The 16786-nt window shown below is 34.7% G+C and overlaps 1 pseudogene; it reads left to right on the top strand.

Annotated features, from left to right (window-relative positions):
• The first annotated feature begins 989 nt into the window (after positions 1-989).
• Positions 990-2091, top strand: LOC136201536 (peroxidase 31-like; annotated as a pseudogene).
• The last annotated feature ends 14695 nt before the right edge of the window (positions 2092-16786 follow it).

Genomic DNA, 16786 nt, shown 5'->3' with positions numbered 1-16786 from the left:
TAATAGAGAGAGGTTGTTCTTGAAAGGGGTGCATGTGATTAATGAGTGTGTTGTTTGTGGAGCCGTAGATGAGCATAATATCCATCTTTTCTATGATTGTGAGTATGCTATGGACTGTTGGAGGGAGGTTGACATCGGGTTCCCGGTTTCCAGTTGAAGGTCTAACTGAGTGGTTATCGTGTTTGTTTGATGGTGCTATGAAGCAATAGAATAAATCGCGTATTTGCATGGTGTTGTGGGAGATTTGGAGACAACAGAACAGTTGGTTGTGGAATAAGCAACAAGTCCCGACTTGTCAGTTCGTAATGCGTTAGATTTTCTTAGGGAGTACCAGAATGTGACCTCGATGGAGGGTGTTGGGTCTTTCGTGCAAAGACATGTCGATTCTGTGTGGAGGCTGCTGAAAAAGGGTTGTCAAAAAATCAATATTGATGCATCAATGGATGTGGGAATGCTGGGGTTTGGGATAGTGAGTAGGGACTACCTTAGGAGGATTTTGAATTGTTGATCTAAGTGGCTCATTGGTAGGTGTTTAGCTATCTTAGCAGAAGCTTATTGTGTGAAGGAAGCTTTAGAGTAGGTGAGGAATAAAAAACATCCGAGATGCTTGGATATAGACAAATGCTAAAAGTGTAGTTGATAGCTTGCATAACGAGCACTGGATATTCAGAGTTCATTAAACTTCTAGAGGAGCGCCACCATATTGCTTGAGATTTTCGCGTATTAAATTCACTCACATGAAGTGTCAAGCGAATGGTGTGGCTGATACTTTGGCTAAAGATTCTTTTAACGGGTTTAGTCCAACTTTTAAGTAAATTACACCAAAGGTACTTGAATTATACCAAAACTCACACTTTGGTGCCTATATTACATTTTATCTCAAAAATATACTCCAAGTATGAGTGACTGAATATTTAAATGCATTTCTTCGGTAAATGATTGGTCATTGACTATTTGACCACTTTTAGACAAATAATTGGGACCCATTATATACTTATTAATCTAAAAAAGACTAGGATACCTTTAAAGAAATTAAAAAAAATGTTATATTTCTCTCTCATCTCAATCCATCTTTCTTATAGTCTCTCTCTCCATCTCTTCTTCTGCGTTTGTATCCACACTGGTTGTGACGCCTCCATTCTCGTCTCCTCCACTCCTTTCAACTCTGCTGATATCAACCTCTCCCTCCCCAGCGACACCTTCGATCTCATAACGCATGCTAAAACCTCCTCAGCGCTTTCTTGCCCTACCATTGTCTCTTGCGTCGATATTCTCGTCATCGCCAGTCTTGATCTGGTCACCGTGTTGGGTGGCCCTTCCTACAACGTTCTCCTCGGTTAGAAAGATTATCGCATGTTTAACTCCGCCTATACAGAAGGAAATCTACCGACAGCGATGATGTTAATGTCTAAAATTATTAGCCAAAGATTCGCTCAAAGGTTGCGGAAAACTTGTGAAAATTACCCAAAGGATCCAACTCTATCAGTTTTTAATGATATAGTGACCCCATTCAAATTTGTTAATGTGTATTTCCAGAATTTTCCTAATGAAAGGATTGGGGCTATTAGAGTTAGATCATGGGTTGTACTATGATGAAAGGACAAGGGCTTTTGTGGAGATTTATGCTAAGATCGTAACAAGTTCTTTAGGGGTAGGGGGTGTCGTCCGGTCGTCGGAACCACTATGGTCACGAGTAGTTTCGGTCTCCATGTCTTCATAAAATTTAAGGTTGTGGTGATTCTGGTCCTCTTGTTTCCAAGAAATTTAGCTCGGGTGCTATATTAGTATCCCAAAATTGGCTCAGGTCCCGTTAAGTCCTCCCTAAATCCAAAATTTCAATTTTTTTTGGGCCTATTAGGCCCTAATTAAATCCAAATTTCTAATTTTTTTTAGCTTGTTAGGTCCTCTCTAAATCCGAATTTTTTCTATTAGACACCGATTTAGCAAAAAAAAAAAAAAAAAAAAATTTACACACTATGTGTAAAATCGGCTCCCCCAACCGAGCAATCCTGCATTCGCCACTGTTTAGAGCTATGGAAAAACTTAGTATCCATGGGATCAAGATTGGAAGGAGAGGTGAGATTGCTGATGAACTTGAAAGTTTGTTAAATTTTTTAATTGTTTCGATTTAAGGGATAATGGGTGATAGATAATAATGGAAATGGAATGTTAGGGTAGAAAGTTAGGGATGTAAAGAAGGGTAATTGATATAGGTCCTACATTTAAATTAAAGATATGGTCAAATTATGTCATATCATCATTTTTAATAGTTAACCTAGTGTAGCAAGTCATAAATATTATATGGTCCGATCATTCAAATTTTAGGTATATTTTTGAAACAAAATGTAATTCAAGTATCAAAATGTGAACTATGATAGTACATTTGGTGTAATTTACACTCCAGCTTTTTGAGACTCAACTCTTCAACTCGTGAGGTTGTATAGTTATGCGTTTGGTGTAATCGGTTGTTATTCTTCTTATTGATATCTTCCTTTTGCAAGGAAATTTTTTTGTTTAAGTTAAGGGAAAATTATAAAATTGGGTCAAAAAGGAGACACATTTACATATTTAACCGACTTACTCAACATACTACATATCTAGACTATTTTTGTGTGACTTTTCCAAAATACCCTTACCTTTTCATTTCCCCCCGTCCTCGTGTTGGTTACGCGAACGTTGCTCTTCCCCAAAGGATTTCCAGACGTTTGATCTTCCTCTCTTCCTTTAAATTTCGCGAAATCTGCACCATTTCTCCACATCACCATGTATTTCTCTTCTTCCTCTCTTCATCTCTTGATTCTTCATCTTCCTAATCCTAGAAAACGAAGCCATGGTTCTTCATCTTCCTGTTCCTGTTGTTCCTTGGTTTCTTTCTTCTTGTGACCACCGAAGAAATAGTTATTCTACGTTATTTTCATCATTTTTCCCAGTTTATCATATGGTTATTGTCGATTTTAAGGGTGAAAGGCGCGAAAAATGTAAGTATCTACTGTTTTCTCTGCGTTTTTCTAGAAAATCACTTCGCGTAGTGGATGATTTAGCGAAGATCTGCGATGAGAAAGAACCTGAAACATGACGGTCTACTTAGCGAATCGATTATTTCGCGAAGTCTGCGAGTAGAAAAGTTCATGATTTCACTCGTAGACTTCGCGAAAGCATCGATATGCGACGCAGATCATCACGTTTTAGACCTCGCAGACTTCGCGAAAGCATCGATTCGCTAAGTAAAATCATCCTCTTCCCTGCATATTTATATTCACATGCTTCGCTAATCCTCATTTCGCGAAGCCAAATCGTCCTTTTTCTGCCTAACACAATTATTTTTTTTGAAGGTGGTTGAATACATAACATCCATTTCTAGAAGGCGGCGTACTGGGGTGCAGAGGAGATAACTTTCCTTCCTGTATAGGGAGAAATTTTCCTCAAGATTGGCCACATTCACTTTAAAATGATTCGTTAGGAGAGATTGTGCCAATCTTAGTGTACACCATGGGAAACATCCATCCCAAAAAGTCTGAACTTCCATTTATCATCCCAAAAAGTCCGGACTTCCAGTCCAAGGAGAAATTTCCGTCCAGATTCGTCAGGTTCACTTTGAAGTGATTTGTTAAGAGTTTATTGTGGCAATCTTGTTATAAATTTTGATAATGTTATAATTAATTTTGTTAGGAGTTTATTGTGGCACTCTTGTTATTGTGGCAATTTTGTTATAAATTTTGATAATGTTATGATTTTAATATTAGAATCCCTTGTTGTTTGGCCTTTTTTGTTATATACCACTTCGCGAATACTCTTAAAAACACGTTCAGATTTCGCATATGCGGATTAAAATCATCAACTAAATCAAACATAAGCTTCGTATACGCAGGGCCGATCCTGAGATTCCGGAGGCATAGAGGTGAAATAGGAAATGAGGACCCTCTAGTAAAAAATCAATTATATATTAAAAAAAATTACTTAAAAATGACACTTTTTTTATTACGCTTAGCAAGAGAATTAATAAAAACATGCAATTTCATATAAAAAAATATTTTATTTCATATTAAATACTCAGGTGCTCATACAAAACATTATCTACAAGCATTTCTAGATGCAGAATCACTAAAAATAATGTCTACATCAATATGCTCTATCATATTTCTCTCAATACATAAAATTGGTAAACCATTTAACATTTCTTGTGACGTTAATGATCTTCAATAGTTTTTCAATAATTTTAACTTCGAAAAAAATTCTTTCAACAGATACAACGGTCACCGGCATAGTTAGAAGGATTCATAAAACAATTGAAATATTTGGATAACAATCTGTTGTTTTGACAAACTTGAGAATTTCAAATACTGAAATCAACAATTTTATTCTTTATTCTTTTTGTATTATGACGTTTGTTTATTCTTTTAATAAATTTGGTTCGGGGCTTTTTTGGGTTTGAGACGGGGTGCCAGCATAGCTGGGATGTTCACTGTTTGTCCTTCCTCGTTAACCAATCTTTAATCCAAAAAATTTGCAATACTTTCATTTCTGAAAAAATATCACGTGCATCAACATGCGAGAAATTATTATAAGAAAATATAGTCATAAATTTGTGTGTTGTGATTGTTTAGGCCTAAAATTTATATTTACTGTCGTTTTGCGATTTTAATTTCTATAAATTTTTTAATAAATTTTTTATTTTTGAGGCCCCTCCTTCGTTGTGTTAAGACGTGTGTTGCAGTTTGTTTAGGACTACGATTATTTCTCTAACTGTTGCATTTTTTTTTTGAAAAATAACTGTTGCATTTTAAGATTTAATTTCTATATTATTTTATTTTTTTGAAAAAATATTATTTTTGGGCCCCTGCATCCTTTGGGCCCTGGGCAGGCGCCCCTCCCGCCCATGCCCAGGGACGGCCCTGCGCATACGTCGTGAAAGCATCGATTCACGAAGTCAGACGGGAGAGAGACGGCCGCGCCGTAAAATTACAAACATATTGAGGGTATTTTGGGAAGGTCACACAAAAATAGTCTAGATATGTAGTATGTTGAGTAAGTGGATTAAATATGTAAATGGTTCTCCTATTTGGCCCAATTTTGTAATTTTCTCTTAAGTAATTATGATTTAGCTTTTACTTATATTAATTTGATAATCTATTTCTGTAAATTCTCCTATGATAGAAGAAGTATATACGAACCTTTTTAATTAATAGTTTTGCATATTTGATCAATGGGTAATTAGTATGGACTGTCACTGAAGTTTGGATAATATTTTCAAAAGTTATAAAAGTTCAATTTGCCTCAATAAAACCACTTAAGTTTTTTTTTGTTCCAATAAAGTTATTTTGAAATTTTTTCAAACATTTTTTTTGCCGAAATTGTTGACATATTAAAAAAATGTAACTATACATTTCAATTGACAATCGATATGCCGCATAGATCAATTTATGGTTAAAATTTTAATTGACAATCTTTATTTATATGTGTTAATTTGTGGTTAATTTTTATTATTATACCAGATGGCGTTGAGACATGTAATTAGATGTCACGTAATCAACTCAGGCGGAACAATGATCGGAAAACGTTCAGAGTGACCACCGGTACTGAGAGGGTGTTTGGTTGCTCATTTTCATGATTCTATTTGCCTTTTGACTTCAAAATAAGGAGTTTTAGGTGTTTGGTTAGTAACATTCTCTTTGCCTTTTACACCTGAAAAGTAGCATTTTATAAATATAGAAAATTCATGCTTTTTGAAAAAAATAGTTTTTTCTAATAGCAAATAATAAACCGTAATAGCAACACCAAACAGTAGGTAAAATAAACGGATCCTAATTAACGCGAGGATAGAAAAGGAAAAAGATGTAAAAACTAGTTTATTGGTAAAATAATTATTTGGTAATTTCAAATATTGACAAAGTAGCCAAAGACATCAAGGTCTTTATAAAATAATGTGGTTGCCAACTATAACCAAATTATAATACATATCCATCATTAAAAAGTGGAAGTCAAAATTGATAATATCAAAAAGAAAAAAATATATTAATTCAAGTCTTTGGAAAGATTATCAATGAATGGAAGATAAAGAATAGTAAGATAGAAATGCATACCCAATTAAAATTGTGTTATAAATAAAAGGGACTAAAGGAATAATTTAATTAATAATCATCACAACACGTGTGATATCGCACTTTGTTTGACCATTACCCACTTGATTTAGACATAATAATTTTATCAATTTCATCAAAATCATAAGATTTATGTGTTAATTTTTAGAAGACCAAATCCATTGTTTTAGCTTTCTATTCTTGGATAAATTTAAATATTGTGACAATATGCTCTTTGCTTTTCTTAACTTTAGGGAAGAATCAATTTTATTTTTATTTTAAATTATTGGATAAATAATTATAATATCTCCATGTTTTTACTTAATTCATTAGTAGATCCGTCGTGTTATTACAAAGTCTTAGTTCTTATCTTAATCAACTCTTTATTCGGTTTATATATTTTTATACATGAAAGTACAAATTGACTTTTAATTATACAAATAAAATAACTTAAGTTCTAATTTCAGATTTAATCAAAATAGTTTTAATGAAGTTTGTGTAGTATATATACACCGAAATTCTTATATTTATGTATATTAATTATAAAACAAATATTTCTTATTCTCTTAAAAAAATGACTGCTATAATTTTATATAGTTCTATTCCTATTTTAATAATTTTATAATATTTAACCATTCATTTTTTTAATGAATAAGTTCTACACTACTAAATTAAAAATTATAATTATATGAAAATTAATAAAACAATTAACTAATATTGAAGAGATTATTATTACGAAGGAAAAAACATAAAATAGGAAAAATGTATACTTTATTATTAAACATATAGTAAAGGGTAATTTTGATATTTTAAATTTTATTTAGTCTAATTTGACCATTCATTCAAATATAAAAAATAGAGAGTTGACGAAAATAAAAACTAAAAGACTATTTAATCATTTTTAAAAACACAGAAAGTAACTATTGTAACACAAAAACCTTATAATTATTTAATCAAAATCATTCGAATCTCCAGCTCTTATACTTCCTTTTTACAGATAATAATGGCCATTTGAAGTCAAAAAAAAAAAAAAAGTAAAAGAAACCCAAAATTTTCAAAGAAATGGTAGGTCTTTGATTCTTTTCTTTCCCTCAGAATGATAGTCATCTTTCCTAACTAAACAAAGCAACCTCATTAATTATTTTTATGAAATAAAAGCTACATATACATTGATTAAATTCATAGCTTAACATTTGACAATTAGATATAATAATTGTTGCCATTTCAGATCATCTCAACTTATTTTAGTTTATTTCAGTTACTATCAGTGGCGGAGTCAGAGCTCAAGATCCGGAGGGGCTCCATTAATAAAGATTTTTTTTTCTTAATAACGACTTAAGGCTTTGATTCATAATAGTCAAATCAAAATTTTGAAATTTTTGATAATATAAAGGTAAATTTAATCATAATTAGAAACTTTAAGGTACAAAACAAGATTTAATATAAAGTAAGGATAAGGGGAAAAAATTAAAATGAAATAAAAAGTGAAGAGAAGGAGATTCAAACATAGGACCAATTAAATGTAGAGATTCCTTTAATTATCACTACAACCAACTATGCAAACTTAGTTTTATGTCATATAATCACGTTTTTACATTATAAGTATTAATTTTAACTATTTTGGGGGCTGCTCGGGACTGAACCACTGTTCATCAAGAGTGTTCCGGAGGGTCGGAGGGTCGGGAGACCCTCCCCTACCCCCGGCTCCGCCCCTGGTTACTATTCATTATTCACTTAACACGCGCTACAAAGCTTGATGCAAAGTAACATTTCTTCTTCATCATATGCTTTCTTTGTACTTTTTGTATGTATAAATATACCAAACTCTATGTATAAGTTGGTATTTAAAAGCCTAATTCATATTAATATTAGATACATTCCCATTGGCTTGAAGTATGCATAACACGGGTTTATATTACCATGTTCTGAAATTAAATCAATAAATCTCTTGATCACTTGGTTAAAGAGGTTCTCATATCATATCATGGAACCAACTGAACTAAAAACTTAAATTGATAGTTAAATGTCCAATTCATATTAATATCTGACAATAAATAAAGTCACTTCGTATATTTTCATGGTATCGGAAATTTTGATTAACAATGCCTCAAAAAGAAGAAGAGTTGTTTACGAAACTGGGAGAGAAGAGAATTTTTCCGATTATGAAGCAAAAATAAAAAAATCAACCTGATTATCACAGTTTCAATCAACAATCACAATCACTCAAGTTCTCTGAGAATCTTGGTTTGATGCTCATCAATATTGCATTAACTAGTAATACCTACCTACCTCTCTTGGAGTAATGATCTGATCTGAGTCTTACCTAGGTGTTATTCACAAAATGTTCGAGTTCGGGATCAACTTAAAACATTCATGAGCTAAGGCAAGATTCCTTAGATTCGGTTCGAAAGCTCGCGATCAGTCTCGATTGACTTTTTAATTACTATATATTTTTTATATGTTGTAAACTTAAAACTATATGGTTGTAAACTTTATGTTAAATTTGATTTGTTAGCAACTTTAATTCTTTAATCTTACAAGTTTGTTTAAATTTGTTGTTAATTGTATGTTAATTTTTCTAAGTTGAAATTTGATATTTTCTTCGTTAGAAAGCTGAAATCAGATAATAAAATGCTCAATTAGGTACAATGAATAAATTAAAATCGAGCCGTTCGTGAGTTTTTATCTCGAGCTCGAACCGAGCCTAAAATGATGGGCTCGTTGAGCTTCAAGCTCGAGCCAAGCTTAAAAAATCCCGGCTCGACAAGCTTCGAGCTCGAACCGAGCCCGATCTCTTCAATTCTCAAGCCAAGCCAAGCCTGTCTATGTTCGGTATCAGTTTGGTTCGTTGACACCCCTAGCTTTAACAACCAAATGAAAACTCAATTATAGAGCTGGTGTTGATCTGTGCGCCCACTTAAGACCTCTTATTTAGGGGGTGGGGGGCTCCGAATTGAAACTTATTTCAGAAATTGTACCTGTAAATTTGAGTGTTTTCAAGTCTTCATCAGCACTATTAGTCATTCCATTCCATTCCAAGACTTGACAATCATTATTCCTTTCTCCTTCATTGCCTTCTTCTCTATTAATGACTTCTGCGACCACTATTTCACCCTCTTCATTCACCACCTCATCGTTTGCTAACAGAAAAATCCTGAATTTCCCTTCCCTACAACGATGTTACGGGGAGTAGGGTTGTGCGCATCTGAAGCACAAGCCTTTTCTCTTTTTATCATCCCACTCTGTCTGGGTAATATGTTTGGTGTCCCTGTTACTTATAGTTGAGTTCTACGCTACTAAAGATGCAGAAAAAATCGATCTCCCATTTCCACTTTTTGCTGCCCCACCCGAATTAATTTTTCAGATCCAACCCACCTTTGCCCTTCTTGGCCCGAATTATTAAGCTTGTTTACATTAAAGCCTCTCTGTTATGTCACATGAGCAACCACTCCTTTCTCTTTCATTCCTTAATTAAAAATTAGGTTAGCAGTGCCACCTTTTTTTCCTTAAAGATGGTGGAGTCTGTCGTCCGAGTGAGTTTCATGGCTTCCAAACGAGTTGTTGGATGGTGCATCCTCACTTTGCTTCGAATTTCTTCTTTCAACCACTTTATAAAATAACCGACCTACTATAATTCCGATTGACAAGGGATTAGTGATACGACTAACTCGAATTCTTCTATAAACTCTACCACTATTCCATGTTGTTGCAGGGCTACGATTTCCTCATAAGTATTTGTTGTATCGGTGTGGCCAAACCCCTATAGAAACTCAGCCTTAAAGACTTCCCATGTAAATTCATGATTGGACTCTCGTAAAAGTGTGAACCAGTTGATCAAAGGTCCTTCCATGCACACTTCGGTGTTATCAAACCACAATTCTTCCGACGTGCGGTTATTTCTAAAATAGGTCTCATACCTTATAAGCCATCCCTTTGGGTCAATGCCATCAAACATTGGTAGTTTTACTCTTTATACGGCCAAATACTGATCACTTCCCGACGATGTTGTGTTGTAGACTGGAGTTAGCCCGCCCATCTCCAATTGTCTCCTTGGGACCGGAGTGACGATATTACCCATCATGAGAGCGTTGTTGGTGCTTTCTTCAGTCCGATCAACTCTATCCCAACCCTGCAAAATAGGCTCTTCCTCACTTTGAGGGAGTTTCTTAAGCTTCTTCACAATGAGGGCCAACTGATGTCGTATTTCTTCCAATGCTACTTGCAATGAAGAAACATTTTGAGATAAACTGGTGGCCCATGCTAGTAAGTTGCTTCTCAATCTCACTATTTTAGCATCAGTACTGTCAAAATTTATGCTCGATCCGTGGATCCATTTGGTCGCCGATCTTGGATATCCGGCAGGTCAGACCAAATTGATAGAGAATTCTTACAGAAAAAGAATAAAGCATAAGCGCTAATCAGTATGAAATGAACTAGTGGTGTGAATTCTATTCCAAAGAAACAATAAAATAGTAACCTTACAAAATAAGCTTAATGGCTTAACAAAGTATATCCAAAGACAGTCCCCACCCTCTTTGTCATAATAAATGTAGTCCCAAAATAGGTATACAATTCTTGAAACACAAAATAGCAAACCCCTCTTTATTTATACTAGGACTGTAACTAATAGACAAAAGGTCACTACCCTTCTTTTAGTTAATTTCCCTCTTTACCCCTCATCGTAGTGTAGACCCTTAGCACTCTTGGTCCTACATTGTCTTGATTTGGGTTGTTAACACACTACCTCTGGCACGACCATTCCCTATTACTGAGCCAGTTTTACACTCCTCAGTCGCGACTGCTATGCAAGTAGCGGTTGCAAATCACCCAGTTTTGCTAAAATTTTTGTGTTACTTAATGAAAAGGTCACCATGGTTCATCCAAAAGCCATGTACTTCTAAAAGGGTTTCTAAAGAGTTGCAACCTTATGGAAGGTTGCATCAAATATATAAAAAAAGGATCGACTAAATTAAATTAAGAGTTAGACATTTAAATAAAAAGGAAGATCAAGTTTAACATTCTTTCAAGTGGAGTTTGAAGATAGTGATTAAGGAGGAAGAAGACAAATATGTAAAAGATTGAGAAGTCATCCTTCTCTTTTCTATATTTGTTTTCTTGAATTATTACATACATTGTTATGTTTATGATTATGGATGATTTGCGTTAAACAATTTCAAGTGTTTTAATTTGCATACTAGGATTTCTTTTGCAAAGTATCTTTAGATGGTTGTTGTCAATTAATTTATCAATTTACATTCTTAAGTTAGGGATTAAATTGAGGAATTTATTCCAAACCAATGAAATTTTATATGTTAGTTTAATTAATTCGATCAGTGAGAACTAGGTTTTAATTGCTTCATATAAAATTGTCAAGTAATCTAGTTTATATCGAGAGAGTAAATTGAAATTTTATATACAACTTAGCTTGTCAAGTCTTAATCACTGGACTCTATTTTTAATACTCTAGTCATCTATATTAAATTGATCTTTTAATTAAATAATCTTATTTATATTTTAAATTAGAACTTTACTCCATCAAATATTGATTTCGGTACACAAGAAAAAATGATTGAATGATAGTGAGTAATAACTGTTTTTCCTCATGGGATCAATATCTTTATTATTACAAGGTGCATTTGCAGAAAATACCTTAAACACCTAAATTACGTCCCAACTGTCTTCGGAGGAGCTTAAGGACAACAATATCCTATAAATATGTTAGAAATCCCACAATCAAGGTACATACACACATTCTTTATAATTACACTTAATTTTTTAGTACTCCATCTATAATCTGTAACTTAGTTATCAAAGTAGGGTCACTTATCAACGGTTTTGCCCTAACCATCTTTTTGTTTTATCACAGGACTAGAAAGATCATCTCAGTCACCGGAGTACTACCTCCACATAATCTCTCATATCACCCATTTATAATGTAAACTACCCTTTCATCTCATTATTTTAACGGTATACATTATAAAACTCATTCTCATTCCACTTAATGTATGGCTATCCACGAATATGCCTCATATGCAAATATAAAAGAATAGCAAGCATGTTTAACAATTATGCATAATGCTCCTATAAAAATGTTTGTGTTTACATCCTTTTATATAGAGCCGAATACCTCAAAACTCGTCCCCATTATCATCCTTAAATGTTCTCAATCAGTTATTTATCATATTAACCATTTTATCATTCATTTTCAACAACTCAACTAAATTTTTACACTTCTTAATTTTGAAATTGATTACAAATATAGTTCAAATTTACAATATGAATAGGAAATTTGAGAATCTTTCTTAGTCCTCAATGATCATTTAATTGTGTGATTACTAGTAATAAAAAAATAAAAATAAAAGCTAACAAAGACATATGCTAATATCAATGCCTATATAAAGGGAAATATATGAAAAAATAAAGAAAGTCAAATATCGTTGATGGATCACATTTTTACAAGAATGATAATTTATTACCATATAATGAATAAATCCAAAAGATAAAAGGCAATTCAAGTCTCCAACAACCTAATTCTTGCTTAATTATCCTTTTATCTTTTTCTGTGTGCTACACCAACAATTTCCACATTTCAATACTTGCTATTCTTTTATACTTTTATGTAATTAAAAAACAAATTTACGTACCTTAAAAACTTGCGCAAGAAATTGTGGTTATTTATTTATTTTTTGATTTTTATATACCAGATAGCGACACAAATTTAGATTTTAACATCAAAATGGAAATCACACTATAATTTACATTATTATAAGGGAATTGGTGCTTGAAATTAGTAAGATCAATCAATCAAAATTCATACTTTGTAAAGGAAGAGATTAATTGAAGGGTATGCTCTTCTATTTTTCTCTATTTGTTCAATGCTCATAAATGTATTAGATCTATAATTAGTAAATTTTACCCTAAATTTGATTATTCTATATGTTTATTATTACCTTATATAGTGTTTATGCCTTTTTGTTAGTTTAACGGTATTTGCGAGCTTGGTGGAGATATGATACGTGTTCTCGAACGTTTGGAAATTAATTCTGAGAATGCCTTTTCGGATTTTATTTTGTTGTAAAAGTAAAGGTTAGCGACAACAAGAACATTGATTTCATGAATACTTTTCTGGATATAAAAATAATGGAATTGGAAAAGGAATGTCATTCCAACTAAATTGCGTTCTGTCTTGACTTCCAATCTGAGGATTGTGAATGTCGAAAGGACGAAAACGATATAAGGTTCGTAAGTAATCTCGTCTTGGCATTGTTTAATTATAAACATAGCTTAATATCGTTGAAAAAAAATGATAAAATGTATTGATAAATAAGACATACTTACAATATTGCAAATGTAACTTAATCTGAGAATAGTTTCATATGATAATGTAAAGTAAGAGAAAATGGATGCTAAACTCGATGCGAGGTCGATGCTGAAGCGAGATAAAGGGTAGCTGATTTGAGCTAATCAGAGGCTAACGGTCTTTGGATCTTTCAGATTTTTTTGTTGACTTTTGGTCTGTATTTAAGCTTTAGCTTGATTGACTAAGGTTGTAAAAGGTCATCACAGCCCTCTATTTATAGGCTTTAGAGTAACCACCTCTGGAAGTTGAAAAAGAACGTGAAGTTGATCTCCCTGAGTAATCGCATAACTATTCCATGATGTTGTTAATTGTAGTGGATGAACCGATGCTCGCTTTTGCGAAATTATAGGACCATTCCACGTGAGCTTTATAGGCTTCCAAATAGTGCATTGAATGACATCTTCAATCATATGACTCAGTTGTTCCAGACAAAGAACAAACATGTATGGGGACAAGGGGTCCCCCTATCTAAGACCCTAGGAGAGAGTAAAGCCTTTCAAAGTCTCCACATTCCATAAAATTTTCATATCCGATGCAATAACACAGTTGAGAACTAAATTTATCCAATGCGAGGATAGACCCAGAAGAGAGAATTTCCCGTAAGAAATGCCAACTTATCCTGTCATGTGCCTTTTCCCGGTCGAGCTTGAGAATCATATCCCCCTACTGGCCCTTCTTTTGGCGCATAAAATGTATGGCTTTTTGTACCAGGATGAAATTATATGTGATGTTTCTTCCAAGGATAAAGTTGCTCCGAGCTGGGCTAATCTAGTCACTCAATAATGGTTTCAGTCTATTCACAATACACTTCGTGACAACCTTGTAAAGCACGTTATAAAGACTAATAGGTCAAAAATAGGTGATAAATTTAGGATTCGGTACCTTGGGGATGGCAAAAATAAGTGTTTTAGTCAGAGTCGAGGGGATAGTACCCAAGTTAAGCGAAGTCAGCACACAGTTGTAAACTTGTTTTCCCACTTTATGCCATAAATTTTGATAGAAACTAGCTTGATACCCATCGGGTCTTGGTGCCTTGAAGGGAGACATAGCAAACAAAGCACCTCGAACCTCCAACTCATCAAATTCTCTATCGAGACACTCTTTGGTCGAAGCGAAGATAGCCGAAAAGCAGGCTATTGTGTACATAGGCCCCGAATATCATCATCCTCTGTATAAAGCCCACGAAAATACTCAAATACCAATTCAATTACACTATGTGTCCCATCTTCAACTACCATTCTCATCTCGTAGCCCTCCTATATCTTATTCTTCTGTCTCCAAATTAAGGTATAGATATGAAAAAATGACATGTTCTGATCCCATAGTTTAACCAGTTAATCCAAGATTTTTGGAACCAAATCATCTCCTCCTGTTCTAATGTAGAATTAAGATCAGTCAGTAGCCTTCTCTCAAGCTGTAAAAGCCCAACAATGAACCGGACTGCCATATCGTTGAACACTCGCTAAATAGCCATAAATCCATTTTTTCTTGTAAGACAATCTGGCAAAAACATTATTGTGCCAGTGTTGAAGATTCGGAGTTAAGTTCACAAGGTCATCGATAATGTGCTCCCTCGAATCCTAGTGTTCCTAAAAATACTGCAAAAAAGCCTCATGCTACATCTATGCGGCTTGAAAGCAGAAGGGACGGGTGACCGGAGTAGGAATCACACAGTTTAAGTTGAGAAGAATCGGAGTGTTGTCAAACCTATTCCTCGGGAGATGGCGGATAGAAGCTTCAGGGTAACACGATCTCCACGTACGATTACACAACGCCTGATCAAGATGATAAACAACTCTGGTGTGACAACAAGACCCATGGTACCACATGAATCCAGGGCCTTGAAACCTTCAATCGATGAACTCCATCGTATTGATCCAATCAGTAAAGAAATTACATTTGTCAAGAGTTCACACTGAGTCCTATTGTTTCTCCTTTGGGGACTTAATACAGTTAAAGTCACCAATAGTGAGCCACGGTTGGCTAATTGATTTTTAAAGCACCAGGAGCTCCCTCATAAACTGTCTCTTGAAACTCATCTATGGCCTCACATACACAAAATGACAGCAAAACATCGCCCATGAAGAGCACCTCCTATACTAGTGACCTGGGTATAGAGACATTGATTAGTTCTTTCTTTTACATCTACAGTAACCGATCAACATACCAGAATACCCAGATGCCCCCACTGAAACCTTTAGCCTCCATAATTTCCACGTGAGAAAAATGCAGCTTCATGTATAGCTCAACAACCCAACTACCAGTTAAACGAGTCTTGAGGAGAACAAAAATATCAAGATCATACACAAATAAAAGATGGCTAGTTGCTCGAAAAATGGCAGTGCCCCCCCCCCCCCCCGAAGAGATCAATTTAATACCCTCATAGGTTTGAGGAGCCTTCATTGACAGCTTGGAATTTCTATTAGCATCATCCACCCCCCATGCTATCCGACTGGCTCCATTTCCCACTATTACACAACTAGTGTCAGCCTCTAGGTCAATAGCACATTTCTAGAGTCCATCTTGAGTGCCGCAAAGAAGTTGGCAGACACTAGGGATGAGTTCTTCGATACTTTTCCTCCCCCACTTGACCTAATCCTCTTGGATGCAGAAAAAACATGCCATGTAGATACACTCAGTCTACTGCTCCCGTCAGTTGCATCGGCATTAGTGGTACCTAGTCTAATGGTTGTATTCTGAATTGGCTATTAAGGGTATTCCTGGGGATGAGATTTCATCTCTCCAACTAACGACTTCTTCTCTCTATTCCTCACCACTATCATGCATGACCCATACTCCGCTTCGGGCACCCCCTGACCACTGATAGGCGAAGCATCTGAGATACTTACAACCTCTATAGGAATCGCGCTATCAGGAACCACTTTATTCATTGAGGCAGAACTGGTAAAAACATTTGGGGCAATGTAATTCATACGCAGGTGTCCGTACCTTCCACAGTTCGCACACGCCACGTGCAAAACCTCATATTCTATCCGGTATGATTAGCTATTAACCTCAAACTTCGTCATTAGTGTTTTCGATAGGTCTAATTCCGCACACACATTGGCGAATTTTCCTCGAGATGCTTTGATGGTATTGCGATCCACCTTGACTGCCTTACCCAGAGAGTTCACAATTGTAATAATAAGATCTTCATTATACAAATGCACTGGAAGATCTGGGAAACGAGCCCAAACTAACATGGAAGCAATCATAACGTTAGTAGTAGTAAAGACCTTTGACCAAGTTCGAAGAGTAAGGTAGTGACTCTGAACAATCGATGGCCCCTCCTGAATTACCTTTGCTTTGTCTTCAAGATTGTCAAAATTCACAAGATGAAACCTATGAA

Source organism: Euphorbia lathyris, chromosome 1, assembly GCF_963576675.1.
Source record: "Euphorbia lathyris chromosome 1, ddEupLath1.1, whole genome shotgun sequence".
Taxonomy (NCBI): Eukaryota; Viridiplantae; Streptophyta; class Magnoliopsida; order Malpighiales; family Euphorbiaceae; genus Euphorbia; species Euphorbia lathyris.
This window is presented reverse-complemented; position numbering and strand designations above follow the sequence as displayed.